Source organism: Gigantopelta aegis, chromosome 12, assembly GCF_016097555.1.
Source record: "Gigantopelta aegis isolate Gae_Host chromosome 12, Gae_host_genome, whole genome shotgun sequence".
Lineage (NCBI taxonomy): Eukaryota > Metazoa > Mollusca > Gastropoda > Neomphalida > Peltospiridae > Gigantopelta > Gigantopelta aegis.
Window position 1 is genome coordinate 26,250,505 of NC_054710.1, and position 21,938 is coordinate 26,272,442.

Consider the following 21,938-nt stretch of genomic DNA (forward strand, 5'->3'; position numbering starts at 1 on the left):
CCTCAACATAAAAATGGTTAATAGCTACTAGAGAATACTCATTAAAATCTATATTTAAAATATTATAAGTTAAAAGGACATTCCTGAGATTGCTGCATTGTAAGATGTTTCCGACTAGTAAAATATTTCTACGATTAAACTTACATATTAAATATATTTTCTTGTTTAGAATATTAGTGTCTGTATATTCAATGTATTTCTTGTCCTCTTAATATTTGCAATAAGCCCAAACTCGATTTGGAAATAATATTTTAGGAAATAAAATGAAATTTAACCTATTACAAATATTAGAACGATCAGAAACACGTTTAATATGCAGCACTAATATTTTATGCAAAAAAATATATTTGACATGTAATTACAATCTTAAACATTGCAGCAAACTCAGGAATGTCCTTTTAATTCATATTCATAAATTTTGCAAGAAATTCAAACATTGTATTTTTCCAAACAGCTTTAAAATCATGATCAAAATGTTTCTTTGGCACCTTAACACGAAAAACAACCTTTTTAAATTAACATCTTGTATATTTAATCGACCCAAAATTTTATTCCCAACAATTGTAGAATAATTTACCGTCCCACATAAATGTACAAAACGGCATCTGAATGTCTTTTTCTACGCATTTAGGAACATGATTAGTACTTATCATATAGCACAATCTAGAAGATAAAATAATATTTCACACCGTAGCTTTTCCATTTAAAGTTAGCTTCCTTTTACCCCAAAGACTAATTAAAGCATTTAATTAATCTATTTTATTTTCCCAATTCAATCTTTCATATAATTTCATATTTGGACCTTAATATATACCAAGCATTTTAACACAATGTTTATTGATAGACAGAGCAATATTAAAAGATAAATCGTTAGATGTAACCTTGCCAATACCGAGTCCTTCTTACTTATCAATATTGACCTTTGCACAAATAGCAAGACAAACAATATTAACTGTTAAAATAGCCTCAACAGACTGAGTATCCCTAATTGTAATAGTAGTATCACCAACATGACAAAATAATACAGAAAGTAAATTCATTTGTTATTCTAATTAAAGTATTACTAGTAGCCCAGTGGTAAAGCGCTCGCTTGATGCGTAGTCGGTTTGGGATCGATCCCCGTCAGTGGGTCCATTGGGCTATTTTTCGCACCAGCCAGAGCACCACGACTAGTACATCAAAGAACGTGGCATGTTCTATCCTGTCTATAGGATGGTGCAAATAAAAGAAAACAGTAGCCCATGAAGTCGCGACAGCGGGTTTCCTCCCTCAATATCTGTCTGATCCTCAACCATATGTTCGACGCCATATAACCGTAAATAAACTGTGTTGAGTGCGTCGTTAAATAAAAACATTTCCTTCCATTATTACCATGTCTATTCTTAATTAAATTATTAAAATGCTCTGCTACAATAACAGCATAGAAATCGGACACCCTTGCCTTTTCTAGTTATAGAAAAGAAAGGTGTTAAATGCCCATTAATGTTAACACAACTTCTTTATATCATTATAAAGTACGTTAATTCATGATATAAATTTATTTTCAAAAATTAAATTGATTTAAAACGTTTACTATAAATCTGTGTCAAACTCTATCAAAAGCTTTTTCTTGGTCAATTTTAACAATACAACCTTCATCCTTATTGTTCCACGATGCAAGACGTGGCTGTTGAATCTGGTCTATGGACAAGGTTTTGGATGGTAAACAGTACAACAGAGGGATCCTTCTCCAAACGCTGACATACGAAGCTCTAATGCAACTAGCCTGAACATTATTTTTAGAATGGTTAGATATGAATCACAACACTGACCTTCAGAAGTTGAATGGCAGATATGCATGGCAATACATGTGCAGACACCTTTGAATCTACTCTGACTAATTAATCCTGCCAGAGGGTCCTACATCTGTTCCAGGTTTACATGGATATTCTGCGAAATGAAGGTGGTCAGTTGACATCATTCTGGATGATCTATGTTGATATTGTAGAAATATTGCTTGGTTTGATACGTGCAGATCGTGAACGTGACTGGCTTCTACATTTAACGTGTACAAGCGTGTTTGGCTATGGAATAATTTGTGCACTATGCACAAATGTCTCTGTTAGATAAGACCAACTCAGACTTGCATAATAATTTTCTAAATGGTGGGTTTTGTGTACAACTCAGACAAGTCAATACTTTCGGTTGAATTCCAGTGGAGCAGACTGTGGAAGATACTGTGAATAAGGACACTCAAACCTCTGGGGAACCATGTGATTCAGTCTGAATCAAGGTGCAATGTCTCGCTACTATCTTACGGCAGAACGCAGCGCAGAAGATTTGATGCAACTACAGGAACTCGTCTCGTTGCAAACTCCAGGGCTAGGTCATGCAGACTTACAGAGTTCTCGTATTAAGAGAGATGAAAGAGATGTGACATCCATCTTTGAAATACTGAAAAGCAACTGGACCAATCCATTTGTAAATGAGCCAAGTGATCTTGTGATTATTTCCACTGGTGCCGCAGCGCCACCCAAAGTGTGTACGGATGTGCTGAAAGCTCGAAACAAGGGCGAAGAGGGCTACATGCAAAGAGGCTGGAAGGGGGTTACATTTTTTTTATGAACCTTTAAAGAAACTGAAGTTGAAAACGTTCAGTGACATGCGGAAAGACACTGTGATTACAGGCATAAACAAAGAAATGTTTTTGAAAGCCGACAATAGGGTATTTGGAAATATGCTTCTGTTTGCTCAAAACAGGAAGTTAGATAGGCAAGAACTTCTTTGTTGTCCCCTTTGTCCTAAGCCGTAGGCTCTGGCGAATGGTGATGGAACACTGAAGAAAACAGGAAAAGCAAACTTGGGAAAATATATCGAAAAGTTGTGTTGACCTCTGGTCCTAGAGCAACTGTGCTGGATGCAATGGGAATAGTGCAAATGGTTGATGGTTAAAACCTAACTTGTGATGAACTTTCCAGTCGTGTTCGAAAACAAATTCGTAATGATGGCCACGGAACTGGACGAATTGATGTGGTCTTTGACTTGTACAAAGGACAACCAAAAAAGGCTGCTGGACGGGTGAATGGAGGTTCTAAAGATGGTATTATTTTGAACCAGACAAAACCAGGACACTTAATAAAAAACAAAAATAAAAACTGGAACAGGCTGTTAGCAAGTACAGACAGTAAGAATACGCTTACAAGGTTCCTGGTAAAAAACGTTGGCAACAAAAGAGAGAGCAACTTGGCAACACTACAATAATGGTCACATCATGTGAAAAGTGTTTCCAGATAACAAAAGATAGTGTGAATGCAGTTGCAGAGCTCATATCTACACACAAGGAGGCCGACACCAGGCTAATGATCCATGTCAGACATGCAGGAGCCATGTATTCAAAAGAGGTGATCATTTCCGAGGACAATGATGTCTTTGTAATCCTCCTAGGATTACATTCAAAAATAGGTACTAGGATCCTATTACGACGTGGGAATAAAAATAACTTCAGACTTATTGACATCTCAAAGCAGACGACATTACTTGGGAAATATGTATGTACAGCATTAATTGGGGTTCATGCATAGACAGGGTGTGATTTTGTCGATGCCTTCACTAGTCAAGAAAATATAAAACCCATCAATTTGATCCGCAAGAGTGAGCAATTTAGTGAAGCATTCGTGATTCTTGGACAGGAGTCTCTGATGTACTGAATGATACCTTCTAAGCATACACCTGAAGTATGTACTGTCTTAATACAAAGATTACTGAGGTAAATATTCTCTGGTATATTCCAAGACTTAACTTTTGAAAATGATAGTGACGAGGACTAAAGTGTTGTACGTTTTGTTCTCTCTGTTACTATACTAATTAACAATATATAACAAAATGTGAATAGATGCAAAATAGCATTTTGATAACAATGAGCCTATCAGCTTATTTTAAAACCCTTTCTATGGTAACCTATACCAGCTTTCTTGAGGTCAGATATTGCCCCCAATAAAATAATGTCAAATGAATGGTTATAAAATGTCAAACGATCTAAAACGACCTAAACATAAAATTGGCTTCAAATTGCTTTCATTTAAACAGGAAAAAATCTTTTGAAGATACATCATGAAACATTGCAAAACATACCCCTCTTGCGAAACGTTTTCTTGATTGTAGTAATGATAAATACATTAAATATTAACAACTACACATCCGCTCATGCAGAATTGCAACTGAACAAAATAAGCCAAATTGCATATCCATAGGTCATTTTGGTAGTGGGTTATGATCAGTTTGCTGATTTGTTAGATTTTGGCCAAAATGTGGCAGGCATTGTTAAAGATGGCTACCAAAATAGCACTAAGGTAGCAGACCACAGTTATTTGTGAATATTCAGCTGCGATTTGTGCATATTAGCCCATGACATCCTAAATGCCCACCTATGGTTTAAAAATACAAAAAGATACAGTCATTTTTAGTCTCAAGGAACTTACAAAAATGGTCATAATTATAGAGGACTTATTTTAAACAGTTTTAGTTAAATATTAGTCTTATTTTCATCATAATGTGGCGAAACTGCATGATTTTGGATGCATTTTTGACAACGTTCACACCCATATAAGCGGGAGTTGGCGGATATCACACATATATTTATAGAAACTTTGCTCAACAAACCTTATAAAAACCCTCATTTGAATAACGGTTTACCCATTGATTTTTTTAATATAATAAGTTTGTTTGAAAATTACCCAAAATGATCGCGCCACACGTTTGTGACAATGAAAACCAGACGTATGAATACCAAGCCTCATTACAGCTAAACCATTTACATTGCTGGTTGACAACCGATTGTCATTTTAAAAAAAAGAACTCCTTGGCTATCACTAAGCTTAAGAATTCGCTTCCTATTCCAAACAATTAGCCTTCAAACATGGATCTGTGCAAAAACAACATTCAGTATCGTACATAACAGGGTCGTTGCTACCGGTGGCAGGCTGGGAGCAAGGGGGCAGGAAACAAAGACAAAAATACTGGTTAATGATATTGACGTTTTAAGTATGTAACCACCCTGAAATGCTGCAAAATGATATTTCAAAGCCACTAGGCATGCTATCAGACCCTCTTACTCCTTCTCTGCTCTTTCATTTCAAGAATTCGTCTGCACCCCCCCCCCCCCCCCCACCCACACACACACACACAAAATCCTAACTACGTTCCTGCAGAAGTTGATAACTTCACATCCACACAAGCTATACACATGGAAAAAAGTTAAGCACCCCCTGAGATAATGAGTAATATGTCACAAACAACATCAGAATGGTGTTCCATAGAAATACTGTGCCCATTCATACGTGACGGTTACAACTGAGTGCGAGTGCGAATAATGTTTACATATACCACTACAGTTTCGAGCATGTCTGTCCCGGGGCCTGTCTCTGGATAGTCAGGGGCTTGTCCCTGGACAGAAAACAATTAAGCGGACAATTTTTAAACTTTACATCCAAATATTAAAAGTCTGATCTATATGTCCACGTGAGTGGTGTCGTTAAGGCCGTTAGGCGCACAGCTGTAGGGAAGAGATGGGTTGCATCCCGTCACGAAAACCCCTAGATTGACAGTCAATAGACGTTGAAGGTGTAGTGCTGTGCTGAAATACAGATCTTGAGAAGCCGGATCCGTCTGAACGAGAGAGAGAATCAGACTAGGGTATAGACCAGTCGTCATGGGTTGGTATAGTGGTGCGGACGGGCCCGACTCCGGAGGATACGAGATGGTATCACAATAAAACAAAGCAAAGTCTAGAAAAGAGTAGTAGGGGCCGACCCCGCTTCCTATTTCTTCTTAGAGTGGGGCGGTCAATCTTCCAGTGCTGCTAGGACAGGCTCGCTAGCGTTAGACCAAACGCGAACAACTGTGGCGTTCTGCAGAATGACCATCATATGAGTCACGAAAAAAAACGAGTCAACATAGTCAGACGGAGAAATGACGTGGAGGCAAGGAATCTCGCTAAAAAAGAATGCAACCTGGTGGTGCAGACTGTCGAAACGAGAAGCGTTCCAACGTTCAATCAGTTCCAATGGCCGTATACATCCCAGTAGAAAACTTCACTTCGTTGACAAAAACAACAAAAGTGAAGGACCCCCAAGTCGAGCCGCGAAAGCACGTGCAGTGTGCACAAACACGTCTTACCGCGACGAGCTCCAGACTGGGAATGTTACAACTGAATTCACATTGGCATGCAAGTGCATCATGCCTCCCAAGCCTTTTCCAAAATGCAGTATGTTCAATCAGCAAATATGGGCATTTAAGTCCTCTGTATTTCACAGTTCAATCATTCTCTGAGAAGATGGCACGAAGGAGGATATCAGAAGCGCAAAGATGGCAGATAATAGGAATGCATTCAACAGGGATGTCCTTTAAAGCTATTGTGCGTCAACTTGGCTACCATCACACAGTCATCAATCAATTGGTGTGGACACATGGGCAAACTAATGTGGTGAACCTCCCTCTGTCCGGATAACATCATGTGACATCACGGCGTGAAGACAGGACACTGCTGCGGTTAGTATGACGACAGCCGTTTGCAACAAGTTCTGTCCTAAAGCGTCAATGGCTGCCCATTCGACGTCTGTCCTGAGAACCTTGAGGAACCGCTTGACATCAGCAGCATATGTATCCAGAAGCGTCATCAAACACCCCCTACTGGCAGACCACCATCGGAGAATACGTTTGGCAGGATGTTTAGCATGAAGGGCTTGGAATCTGAGGACATGGCGAAGAATTCATTGGTCAGACGAAAGCAAATTACTGGTAAATGTCACGGATGGTCGATTAAGTGTCTGGAGACAGAGAAATACGGCCTATGCATCCAAGGACATCATGTCATGTGTTTCTTACGGGGGAGGATCGGTAATGGTTTGGAGGTGTATCTCACATGACTGTAAGTTCGACTTGGTCACCATACAAGGCAATCTCATAGGTGATCAGTACATTCGAGATGTCCTGGAACCAGTTGCTTTCCATCGTTTCGACAACCACCCACTCGCCACAAGGCCTATGTATATGGATAACAATGCCAGACCCTATTGTTCCTGGTCAGTAACAGCCTACCTCCAAAACAACGCTGCAACCACTCTGCCTTGGCCAGCCATGAGTCCTGATTTGAATCAGCTGGAGTACATTTGGGACACCATTGGACGTCGTATACAGTCAATGGAGCCACCTGTACAGAATATGCATGAATTGGAAGCAGCTTTGCATCGGGAGTGGCAGCAGTTGCCCCTTCAACAAATCCGGCGTTTACCTGGAGGGATGAGACGGAGGTTGGAGGCAGTCATCCGGACACGTGGAGGCTTTACTCGCTACTGAACCTTTGAACTAAGGATGTAATCTAGAGACTCGAAGTAACATTTTTACTCTCAAATAACCACCTTAAATTGTTGTACGAACTCTGCAGCTCCATACTTTGAAGTGATGTGTTTATGGTGTTAAACAGTACTGGTGATTATGCGACAATATAGTGAATTATAAATCCAAATTATAATACAATTGTTCTATTTTCTTATTGTCAATGAGTTATTGTTACATATTAAATTCTTTTTTTTTTTTTTTTTTGCAGCTCATTTTTCAAGTAATGTCTTGGCGACACTTGTTTTATTAGTCATTGTAAATTGTCATGGGGGTGCTTAACTTTTGTCCAGGTGTATAGATAAACCGGCTCAGATTGTGTAGCTTCTTCTGAAAATGAAATTTTACTGTTTTCTTCAAAGTTGTACCCCTTGACCCTTAATGACCCCCTTACACACATATCAAAGCTGACCTCCTCTGGAATACGATGCAGCACTTTATCCTACATGGAATATCCAATGTGGTCGCTTTGGCGCTCTCTGTTGGAACGATACCCTATTTCAAGCCACGTGTTTGGATTTTGCCCCCAGACTACAATGAACATGCACACAGAGTACCTTGCCTGCACTATAGCGACAGAAACTTCATTACATTTTTTCTTTACACACTTAAATAATAAATAATGTTTTGGGATGTACGTTCAATGCACACACACACACACACACACACACACACACACACACACACACACACAGAGAGAGAGAGAGAGAGAGAGAGAGAGAGAGAGAGAGAGAGAGAGAGAGAGAGAGAGAGAGAGAGAGAGAGAGAGAGAGAGAGAGAGACTCGTTTGAGCAAAGCGGAACATGTTGATTAAAGTAGCAATTCACACTTTATCATTATTTGAATTATAGTAACAAATTAAATACGATCCAATTAAGGTTCAAATACACTGTCCTGGAAATTCACTGGGCTGTCTGTCCAGGACAGGGTTGGGGTTTTTATTGTGGGTTTTTTGTGTGTGTTTTGTTGTTTTCTTTTGTATTTTAAGGCTATCATGAAAAACATTCGAAATGTTTAGCATTTGAATGCCGCCGTTTGGATAGCTTTGAGTTAATGTTTCCCGTTTTATTCTATCTGGTTTATATTGACAGATAAAAGTTTAAAAAAAAAACATTGTATTTATTTGTTTTATTGTTTGTTCTGGTGGGATAGGCAGTGGAATTAATAAGCAAATTATTTTAGGAATTACTAAAAAATAAAAAATGACTATTCTTCCAAAGACTGTCAATTTCCATAGAGACCAGACCTTTATTAATGTTTTCATTCAATTAATTTATATTTCAAAATTGATTGCAGTAATTTGTTTTAAGTCAAGTGAAACCTTTACTCCTAACATTTCAACATGGTGATAAACATAGTTTGGGTATTGCGTGCTGCCTTTCCATATGATTTTCGATTTAGAATAGTTTATCTTAAAGCCAGAAACATAAGCATATAAACCTAAGCTTATTAAGGTGTGTTCAAGAGATTTCCGAGATCCATATAGAATAAAGGATGTGTCGTCTACATACTTAAATAAAAGTAATTCCTCTCCACCTATTTTTAAGCCAGTTATTTTGTCGGAATTTTTAATAATATTGAGATAATTTCTGCATATCTAATAACAAATATATATGACCTTGTCTACATCCACATTCTAATTTGGAACTTTCAGATAAAATCCATTTTGGTGTATTCTTGATGTTAAATTATTATATATAGTGTTTATCCAAAATCGGATATATATATATATATATATATATATATATATATATATATATATATATATATATATATATATATATATATTGCACATTCATTTTTACACCTTTATATGAAGCTGTTGCAGCGATTGTATGCTTTGTGCAAGAAGCATGGGATATTCGGGAGAAATGCTGTCCAGTGTTCACAATAAAAAGGGCAGACATTCAGTCGCAAATCATTGCCACTCTTTGCAGCCACAGAAGTCCAAAAGTCAGAAAAACACCATTTCTAAACTGCTTGATGCAATTTCGTCATGCCACGTCTCAGTGAAGATGACAGGTGGCGAGTCATAGGGATGCTTGAATCTGGGACCTCGCAGCGTGACATCGCACGTCATTTCAACGTCCACAGAAACACCATATAGCAACGATATCAACAAAACAATCAGGTCTGGGACCGTCCCCGTAGAGGCCAACCACCCGTGATAACCCCGCCAAGACACATGGATCCGAACCACGCATCTGCAAAACAGGTTGCAGCCAGCAACCCTCACAACCCATACCATCCCTTTCTCCAGCGTTTAGTGCCCTCAGTGAGACGACGGTGCCAGGCCTGTATCAGTGCTCAAGGTGGACACACTCGCTACTGACTGTGTGAACTTCGCTCTGGACCCCCTCTAGTGATGTGCCTCATTTGCATATGGCAGGTGCGCCCTTTTCATGGACTGTTGCTCGTTTCAATACCTTCGGGTATTTCTCTTTCCATATTATAACGTTTTATATATGGCAGTAAAAACTTGACATCAATTAGCTTTGTCTGTTGTGTGCCCCAATAACTTTTGCCTTTTAGTATATTAATAGTAATATATCATGACTATTGTGGTCTTCTGTGTGCTACATTATGCATTATATCATACATTAATCGTATGTTTTACGCAAAATATCTACCTTTTTTGAAACTAGTTTGATCACTTGAAATAATTTTGTATAATACATTTTTTATTCAGTTTGCAAGACACCCAGACGCAATTTTATATGTACAGTTAAACACAGTAATAGGTTTCAATTCTTAAGAAACTGTCTTGGTTTATTTGGCTTTGGTATACAAGTTACTACACCTAATTGGTTTACTATTCGACAATTATCTCATACTGTAAATGTAATGTATCATACAATGATGAGTATTATTTTTAAAAAAAAAAAAAAAAAAAAAAAAACCTCTGCTGTATCACCATCAGAACCAGGAATTTGTCATTTTGCACATGTTTAAGAAAAAAAATAATGCTTCAGAATAACTAAATTCACCTTCTAATTCTTGTGCTTCATCATTACTCACTTTTATAAAATTAGTATGTGTTATAGTTTTAATAAAATCATAATTATTTTTTGGGGTGTGTGTGTGGGGGTTTTTCAGTTAGATTTTGATAAACTCGTTTTGTTTCTTCTAAAATGTCTTTTTGATCAAATATTAGTTTTCCATTATCTAATTCAGTTTTAGAAATTAACTAATATATTTCCTCGACTCCATATTACAGAAAATGTGTGTAGGCTTTTCTCCTTATTCGATCCATTTTGCTCTTGATCTTATAAACTTACCTTTTAATGTTTTCTTCCTTATTTCAAACAATGCATTTGTATTTTTTCTTCTAATCTAGTCAGTAAAATGTTCATCTTCCTCTAATTGTTTATTTCATCGCTTAATGTATCCTCTGTTTTCGTTTTAAAAGCTGAATGAGATATTGTTTTCCCACGAATTTCTATTAGTAGAGTTTCTAGAAAGAGCTGATAATTTACGGTTAATTGAATATTCTTGTTAGAAATATTGCTAATGTTGTCTTGATTGTACACAGGTAGCGCATAATGGCTTTTTTATATCTATAATTTTCTCTTTAACGATTTTAACATAATGTTTATATCAAAGTAACGAGTTATTATATTTCCATAACCCCGTACCTCTTTGGAAATTACATAGTTTTAATTGTAGTACTACACCTGAATGATCAGGTCGATAACTGCTTCGAATCACCACTTAATCTACGAAAACCATTAGATTTTTAGATAAAATTCCAACCTCGCTTTTTTAATTGGATTGTTTTAGTCCAAGTATATTTTCTCATCCCCACCCCCACCCCCACTTATTATTATACGTACACTACACGCTCTCATTGAATTATTTGCACTCCCCATGTTAGTATTATATGTATAATATGCACTCTCCGCTACTATGCTTAAATACTAAATAAATTAATGGTCTCTTAAACTTAAACTTTAAATTGATAATAATGTAAGTGCTATTCAGTGAATATAATCCACATTCATTATTAATCCCCTATCGGTCCAACCAGAGGAGACTATAGGTTTCATATCCTTCTGTCTGTCCAAATAGAGTTTTTCAGGATCTTTTTCATGATGAATTACCTAGTTTGACCAAATTATAGCCCTTGAACTTAGGGAATACGGACATTTGTTTTCAGGACTCACCCCCCACCCCACCCCCCCACCCCACCCCCAATGCCTCAATATACTGAAATGAAATTTTGTGTGTAGCTTTACAGTGCACGATTACACATGAAGTTTGACTTTCTTCACGATTTACGTATTTTTGACAGAGATATGACCCTTGAATTTATTAGTACGGAAATTTGTTTTCCCAGACTTTGTTTTTGCAATGCCTCAAGATATTGAACAGAAATTGTGTGTTTAGCTTTACATGTCAAGTTCGACTATTATGACGATTTAGCTGTTTTGACAGAAATAGCGCTTTACATTTTACAACAGCAACAGTAATGAATCTTTCAGAAAACGGTGCCAGTGTGAATTACGTAACGGCAGTAGATGATTTGCAGATTTTAAAAGCGAGTGTCGACTGACAGTAGGACACCTAGCATTTAATACCTGATGAATTATTTTGCTATCCTAGCTTTATTTAGTTTAATTTATGATCATATCAGATACACCGGTGTACTGAGAATTAGTGAATATTAAAGGGACATACCCTAGTTTCAGCCCATGAAAAGTAACACTAAGTTTAGGTAATCTACACACCTGTAACACATTTGGATAAACATACCATTGAGTGAAATATGAGTCTGCGACTTTGAAATGGTGAATTACCCTCTAAAAATAGACTAAAACTCGACTCCATAACTGTCACCTCTCAGACGCACGTGCGTTTTTACAAATATGAGAAATGCATTTTGTGATATTAAAAACATCAGGATGACCAAAAGCACTTCGAATGTACGGAAATGGATAATATAAACAATAAAATCTAAGGAAAGTATGACTTTAGTTATCAGAAACGGCTCTAATAGTAAAAAATATGCCTTAGTGTTTCAATACTAGGGTATGTCCCTTTAAACAGTTGTGCTATTTGGGTAAATTTCTGTATCACAACTACTACAATATTAAACTTGTATCCTCTTACTTCACTTATCACCATTGTTTACCTGTATGTATACAGTTATTCTGATTAGCTTTGTAGCTCAAAGTTTACAAGCATTATGAGAGTACTGCTGAAGCAATATATGGCCCATGCCAGGCTATAACCCATTTTCGTATCTCCTAATTCCACGGGTCATAACTCTGTCACAAATGAAAGTCAAACCTGATCTATACTAGCTATGCACAAAATGTCAGCTCAGTATCTTGAGGCATTGCAAAAACAAACACCAGTAAACACTTTTTTTTTGTATCTCAAAAGTTCAAGAGTTATAACTATCTCACAAAATGGGTAAATCGCCATGAAGACAAACTTTATGTGTAACAGAATATTATGAAGCTATACACAAAATGTCAGCTCGATATATCAAAACATTGTGAAAATTATATGTGGGACAGACAGACATACGGACATGAAGACAAACTTTATGTGTAACAGAATATTATGAAGCTATACACAAAATGTCAGCTCGATATATCAAAACATTGTGAAAATTATATGTAGGACAGACAGACATACGGACAGAAGGACGGAGATTAGACCTAAATTCCCCTCCCGTTACACCGGTTGGGGACAAAACAAGGAACTTAATACAGCACACGACGACCAGACCACCACTTCACGCCAACACACTCGCATGCCCTTAACTACACTAAACATGTATTTGACCGCCTTCCATGGTGTGATGGTTAAACCGTTTGTTTTCTTTAACGACGCCACTAGAGCACATTGATTTATTAATCATCGGCTATTTAATAATTCTGACATATAATATTGGAGATAAAAACGGCTACATTTTTACATTAGTAGCAAGCGATCTTTTATATTCACCATCCCACAGACAGGATAACACATACCATATCTTTTGATATTCCAGTCGCTGTGGACTGGCTGGAAAGATAAGTTGCCCAATAAGCCTAGACCGACCGCTCATCAAGCTACATCCAGCATTATAGTGGTAAAGCATGGGGCAAAAACAAAGTTTGTTTTGTTTAACAACACCGCTAGAGCACATTGTCTTATTAATCATCGGCTATTGGGGGTAAAAACATTTGGTAGCTCTGACATGTAGTCTTAGAGAGGAAACCCGCTACACTGTTCCATTAGTAGCAAGATATATTTTACATGCACCATCCCACATACATGATAGCACATACCACCGCCTTTGATATACCAGTCGTGGTAAACTGGCTGGAACGTGACAAAAAACATACATGTAGCGGCTCCCACCCAAAGTGCGTTTTGACGACTCAGAAGACAGGTGTAAGACCACGACATCGATAGTTATTTCATTAGCTATTGAACCCTCTGTCCTGGACAGACCGTCCAGATAGCCGAGGTGTATGTCCAGGACAGCATGCTTGAAAATTAACTGAATATAAACACGAACATAAATGTAAGGAAATGAAAGACTACTTAGTCTGTTTCAGATTGCCCCTTTCTTTACTTCGTAAAATCAGTACGATTCACACGCGAGTGTACTATTTTCTTTATTATCCATATTATTAAAAAACAAGTATATAACGGGTGCATTGGCTGGAACGAGAAATAGCCCAATGGGCCCATCGTCGGGGATCGATCCTAGTCTGACCGCGCATCAGGCGAACACTTTACCACTGGGCCACATCTCGCCCCCATATCTAACAAAAGTTCAAATTTGTTTTGTTTAACGAAACCACTAGAGCACATTGATTTATTAATCATGATCTATTGGATAACATTGGGTTATTCTGACATTGTCTTAAAGAGGAAACCTGCTGCATTTGTCCATCAGTAGCTAGGAATATTTTACATGTACCATCCCAGACAGTTTAGCACATACCAAGGCCTTTGATATACCAGCCGTGCATATCTAACAGGTGATAGATAGTTGGACACGTTATTAAACAACGAGTCGTACGATAAATAGTATCTAACTGATCCGTTTCTTGAACATCATAAGAAACAAGGTTTTAAATAAATTTAAACGTCTTTTCCAACTAAAACGCATTTATGGCACGGAGAGGGATTCAGGTCAGTCGGTTGAGTGCTGTCCTGAGGTACTTGCGTCGCAGGATCAAATCTCCTCAGTGAAACCATTCAACTAATTGGGTTGTTTCTCGTTCCAACCAGTGCAATACAGCTTGTCAAAGGCCATGATATGTGCTTTCCATCTGTGGGAAAGTGCATACAAGATTATAACTACGGGTCAGAATTACCATCCATTCATTCATTCCAACTTATTTTCGTACTTATGTCCAATTAAGATTCGAGGACGCTGTCATGGGCACACACCTGAAATATCTGGGATGTCTGTCCAGGACAGTGTGTTAGTTGTTAGTTGTTAGTGGTTAGCGAGAGAGAAGAATTTGTAGTGGTCTTACACCTACCCATTGTTTCGTTAAAACTTGCTCTGCGGACCCAATACCTACCACCATTATGTTCGATAGCTTAACCACGACACCACCGAGGCCGTTTAGAATTACCAAATGTTTGACATCCAATCGCCAATGGTTAAGCAATGTGCTTCAGTAGTATCGTTAAACAAAACAAATGTTTTAAACTTATTTACGACACTTACGCATAACTTAATTTATGCTCACACAGTGATCAGTTTTTTTTTACCGGCCTCGGTGGCGTCGTGGTTAGGCCATCGGTCAACAGGCTGGTAGGTACTGGGTCCAGATTCCAGTCAAGGCATGGGATTTTTAATCCAGATACCGACTCCAAACCCTGAGTGAGTGCTCCGCAAGGTTCAATGGGTAGGTGTAGACCATTTGCACCGACCGGTGATCCAGAACTGGTTCAACAAAGGCCATGGTTTGTGCTTTCCTGCCTGCGGGGAGCGCAAATAAAAGATCCCTTGCTGCTAATCGGAAAGAGTAGCCCATGAAGTGGCGACAGCGGGTTTCCTCTCAAAATCTGTGTGGTCCTTAACCATATGTCCTAAATAAAATGTGTTGAGGTTGTCGTTAAATAAAACATTATTTTTTTCTTCAGTTTTAGGTTAACGGAATGCGTCATAGAACAATCAACGTAAGACGTCATAGGACAGTTAACTTAAGACGTCATTACGTCAACTGGGATGTCATTATGTAAAACAGATTATGGGAAGAACGTTACAAACTGATTTATGAAGTATATGTTTTTTAAATTTACGTAAATTATTTTGGTTTTAATTATAAAAATTGTGTCTCATTTTGTTGTGAACTTTCATTGCGATTTTATACAGTTTATGACTGTTATAGATCGACACATTCACAAAAACATTACAAACAATTTTGACATAAACACTGTATTATATGAACATATATATATATATATATATATATATATATATATATATATATATATATATATATATATATGTATGTATGTATGTCTGTCTGTCTGTCTGTCTGTGTGTGTGTGTGTGTGTGTGTGTGTGTGTGTGTGTGTGTGTGTGTGTGTGTGTGTGTGTGTGTGTGTGTGTGTGTGTATTATATATAATCACCTTTGTATCATCATTTTAATATGGATAACTCAATATCTAACAACATGTTGTTTAAGACTGGCGTGGGTTTTTAAAAATTTGAATGACATCGATATTCACATGAAGCAATCTGATTAAAATTAGCTCTACTGGGTCTACCAGTAGATCTAACAGCATTGCGTAGACTCCCATGTCCAGGTGACATTTCATATATAAATAACAATTTAAATATCGACCAATTACACTTCGCCTTTTATAGCGTTATTCCGGAGCATACAAATTCTAAAAAATATCGGGCGAGACTAGTTATGCAATAGGTGAACTTGTTGGTCTATTTCAATACTGAACAAAACAAGGGGAAAAGTGCAGTAATAAACTCTGGATTGTATACTAGTATAAACAGATTTTATGGCTATACCATCACGGTTTTTTGTTTCATCTTGAAACGAATTTTATATAAAAGTTTATATTTTAATTAGTTTCCGGCATACTTCGTAATTCACCCGAATCATTCTGTATACCCTCGGCATAATCCAATTCAAATTCGTTCCAAATGACTGGCATGATTTTGCAAGTAATGTTTTGATTGGTCGAATAAAAGGTCAGTTGGACATGAGCTCCAACAGGCTGCTGTTATATCCACATGTAATAGTGGAGCTAATTGTAATTATATTGCGCATGACGTCACTTTGCATCTCCCTGCAGCAAAATACACTTGATGCATGACGCGTCCTTTTTGCAGAATGCCAGAAAACAGAAAGTTGAATGTTGCTGTTGAAAATGTTTTATTCAGAAAGTATTAACATATGTAACCGTGTTTGTGCCTAATAGTGTGATATAAAAGAGTACCATTACGAAATATGGCCAGGAATTGAAATTGCGATAGGATAGGATGTTATATTTAAACCTATTGTGTACGAAGCCGAAACAATGTTGCGGCAAGTGTCTGTCGTGAAACTGTTACTCTTTTTTAAAAAGTCACTGTCACATCTAGTCAATCCCATTCACTCAGCTCAATCTGTTCTCATCCGATCAACAATTCAGTTATTATTATCAAGTTCAACATTACATTAACTGACAATTAACGCAAACTTCGCGTCATGATCTAAACAGTACAATGTTGACGTCTCGTTACTCAATGTGACGTCGTTTAAGTTTACATGTGACGTAGATCACTTGCAGACCCAATTTGTAGAAACATAACGTATGGTAGCTCTCGACATCTGCTTACTTCTGCGTTGTGGCTTTTTCATAGTTGGTGTGCAATAAATAAAATACTACATACATTTTTTTTATGAAACTAGTGAACAGTGATGATATCTGACTCGCTTTCGCTCGAAACTGTTCACTCGTTTCATAAAAATGGTATGATAGATGAGCTCGTTTAGTGTTCTATATTTATATTATAGCAGTTAGTTTAGTATGTTCTGTATATAAATACCTGTACTCATTACAATATAAACAGTACCTTACAGGAGTTAGTTTAGTATTGTCTATACCTATATTAACTATAATATAATTCCATTTGATAATTACTGTTTTGTAATATGTGTCTGGATTGGTTAAACTGATATTAAGTGATCTAACAAAAATCATAATTTAAAAAAAAAAAAAAAACCCGTTCATTCTTTCATGGAGGTGAAAACAGCAGTTTTTCGGTAAACAAATAAAAACATAATACCGGAACTACTTTTTTATCAATTACAAACGCCAAATCGACAACTTACACGCGCAAAAACACATACGCCTTCGTGCACAATTACGCGATCTGTCATTTCCGAGAATAACATCACACAATCACACATTTCCTCTGAAATCCACACGCACATTAACATTACAACCAGTTTACCCTTTCAAGTCAGTCTTCACTTTTCAATAATTCAACTTTTGACACATGCAATTTTAACCTAGTAATTGATAAATCTTCTAAATATTTTGACGCTCTCCCTTATGTTAATTAGTTAAAAATTCATACTCTAACCGCTTTACAACAAATCTTCCATAAAAGTATATAGATCTTCAATTCTTAATTAATTATCGTTTGATATTTTTTGAAGAAAAAAAAATGTTTGTGATATCAGTTTGACATTTGATTCAGAAAATAAAAATGTATAAAACCTTAAGTAAATAATTATAATGAATCGGAACTTTTACGGAAAAAAAAACGAATGTAACTGTCTAAGGGAATTCCCTTATTTGTGTACTTATACAGTTGCAAATCATTGTGGAATAGAGATCGATTGAGTTTTTTAATATAGTTTTGTATAATGGCAATATTAATGCATTTTGAATTATAAGAACTGAACCTTATGTTGTTGACGTTCATGCGAAGATAAACACCAAAACCGTTTTAACACATATGTATGAACCGCTTCGCGCTAACGCGACACGTCATTCATACAGTGTGCAAAAGGGTTTTGGTTTTTATCATCGTATGAACGTCAAAAATATAACGTTCAATTCTTATAGGAGTTAATTTAACATTTTCTGTGTAAATATCTATATTCATTGCAAAATAAACAATACTATGCAGGAGTTAATTTAGTATTTTCTATATACTTACCTATATTCATTGCAAAATAAACAATATCATACAGGAGTTAATTTAGTATTTTCTATGTAAATATATCTCTATTCATTGTACTATATATATTATATTATAGAAGTTAATTTAGTATTTTCTATATATAAATACCTCTATTCATTGCAAAATAAACAATACCATGCAGGAGTTAATTTAGTATATTCTATATAAATATCTCTATTCATTGCAAAATAAACAATACCATGCAGGAGTTAATTTAGTATTTTCTATATAATTACCTATATTCATTGCAAAATAAACAATATCATACAGGAGTTAATTTAGTATTTTCTATGTAAATATCTCTATTCATTGTACTATACATACTATATTATAGAAGTTAATTTAGTATTTTCTATATATAAATACCTCTATTCATTGCAATATAAGTAGTATCTTACACGAGTTATCTTTGTATTTTCTGTATAATTACCTCTATTCACTGTAATATCAACAACATCTTATAGGATTTAATTTAGTATTTTCTATACACCTGTTCTAATTGTAGTATATACAGTATCTTATAGTTACCTGTACGAATTGTAATACGAACACAATGTAAAAGGTGTTTAGTATGTATGTATAATTACCTGTACGAATTGTAATACGAAACAAATCTAAAGGGAGATTTGTACGTATGTATATAACTACCTGGACTCATCAATAGGCGTGCCTAAGAATTCGAATGTCCAACCAGGACCGACTATTCCAGGAATTGGGGCTACAAAGGGTGAAGACTGAAAAAACTATCAGCATAGTGTTCAACACATTCTTAACAAGGCAAACGTTAATCATTCATAATATCTGATGGCCACGTGGCGGGTTTTCCCGGACGACTACGAGTCAGAATTACTAAATGCGTGACATCCAATAGCTGATGATTAATTAATCAATGTCCTCTAGTGGTTTCGTTACACAAAACAAACTTGAACTTTTGCAATCTGAAGGACAAGTCCGTAATACATGACCAGGGTCGTATCTCTGCACAATGCAGAGTCGAATGGGCATTTGGAAAAAAAACATAGTGGTTGATTTCATGAGGGGGACACAAAGTGCCAAGTAAACCGAGATTCCAAAGAAAGTGATATATGTATGGGTGTTTGGTGACATGCTCCCTTGATAAATGTGAAATTTAAAAAGATGCGAACAGACGCGTCTTCGGGGCAATTTAGTGTTGTATATGGTGGATATTAAGTTTTAAAATATGCACACAAATAGTCATTAAAAGGGTGGAGAGGGGACCCACTGTGACGCTCTCTAAATCCGCCAAAATATACAAGTAGAGTGTACCAAATGGTATCCAGCTACTGGTTAACACAATTTACGATTAATGGTATGGCTGGACTCAAGAATAATCAAACTAAAGCTCTGTGTCATCAGATTTGTGAAACAAATGTGTATTTTAGACACAGTAGCTGACTACTATTTCGTCGTCGACGATTGCCGAAGCATTATACACAGTCCTCTCTAGACCTCTCCTACAACATACCAATAAGGGGAGGCCTAGAGGAGATTAGAGCTAGTTGAAATGCCATCTATAGGTTGTGCTATATGGTTCGTCAGAAACTAAACGAGTATTGAACTAATATTAAAGAGACATTCCTGAGTTTGCTGCAATTTTTAAGATGTTATCTACTAACAGAGACTTTTTAACGACTGTAATTACATATCAAATATATTTTTCTGCATAAAATATTAGTGGCTGTATATTAAACATGTTTCTGATCGTTCTAATATTTGTACTACGTTAAATTTCATTTTATTTCCTAAAATATACTTTTTTCGTACGTACGAAATTATTTGAAGACTAAATCCAGTTTGGGCTTCTAACAAATATTAAGACGACCAGAAACACATTGGAAATACAGACACTGATATTCTAAACAAGAAAATATATTTAATATGTAAGTTTAATCGTAGAAATACTTTATTAGTCGGAAACATCTTATAATGCAGGAAAGTAAGGAATGTCCCTTTAAATGATTAAATATTTTATATTATGACCGAAAATAGTGACTTTAATAATACTCACGACATTATAGAAAGTGACAGGTTCACAGGAGCCGTCAGCACCATCCCACAATCCAGACGAGTTACATATCCTAGACTGACCGAGTGCAACGAATTTGAAGTCTTCCAGGCACGAGTAGTACGCAACACTGTTTACCTCCAATGACGCTTTCCGCATATGACTGTTGCTTTTGTGAAAAAAAGTAAATATTCTGCATGAGGCCAAAAAATGTAATAGATCAACAGACAGGCAGATAGACACATGAATAACTGAATAGCAAAATAATGTGTATAATATACAGTTCCACCCGTTACCTGGTGATGTCCCATAAAATCCGACATGGGAGGGAGATGGAGAACGCAAAAATAAGAAACAAGGTGAAATAAAAACTATATATATATATATATATATATATATATATATATATATATATATATATATATATATATATATATATATATATATATATCAGGGCTCACGCGACCGGGCGAAACGAGCCCAAACTTCGCTCTGACCAGCCTGACTTCGCCGTCCTAGTCACCGTAAGGCGAAATCTATGTTGCCGTTTTAAAAATAGCCAGCACTTGTAATGTACACAATCGACCCTTTCGCGTCAGTCACAAAGTAAGTTATTATAAATTTGGAAGTGGAACGAATAAAGCCTAGATCATATGCCGCCTTATCATGTTGTTTATTTAGCACCTATCGGTAATTATCTTTCTAGTACAGATAATTGTACTACGATAATCGTTAGCTGAATAAACCTTGCATGTAACACCAATCCAATTAGTGAGCCTAGGCAGGCCTCGCCGGTTTACTTTAATCATTTTAATCGCTACACTACGCATGAGCGGGCATACTTTGCTTTTAACTTGAAATACACGAGAGATCAATGTAATGTAGTGATTGCAACAATAACAGGTAGGCTTGTGCTTCATGCACTTTCATTTTTTCTCAACGTTGTCAATATGTCGCAAAAGATTCTACAACAGCATAATAAAGAACGATTTTTAAAATTAATAAATATTTATAAATACAACATACCAGTGTGTTTGTTATTTGTTTATTTATCGGTGATAAATAATAGTTACAAATATGTATCTCATCCGACATTTGACGGCGACTTTGTTACTCATGAGTCAATCGGACCATCTCGCCCAAGCCAGTTTTACGGAAATATGCGAGGTGTTCGTGTTACAGAAGCACCCGACAACGGCCAAATGCATGGTTCGAACTACCCGATGGGTCGAACAGACTTTGATGCACCGACAGTGTTCGAGCCAATGTGATTCTACTGTATATTGTTACTATGTTACTTGAACACGTTATATATATATATATATATATATATATATATATATATATATATATATATATATATATATATATATATATAT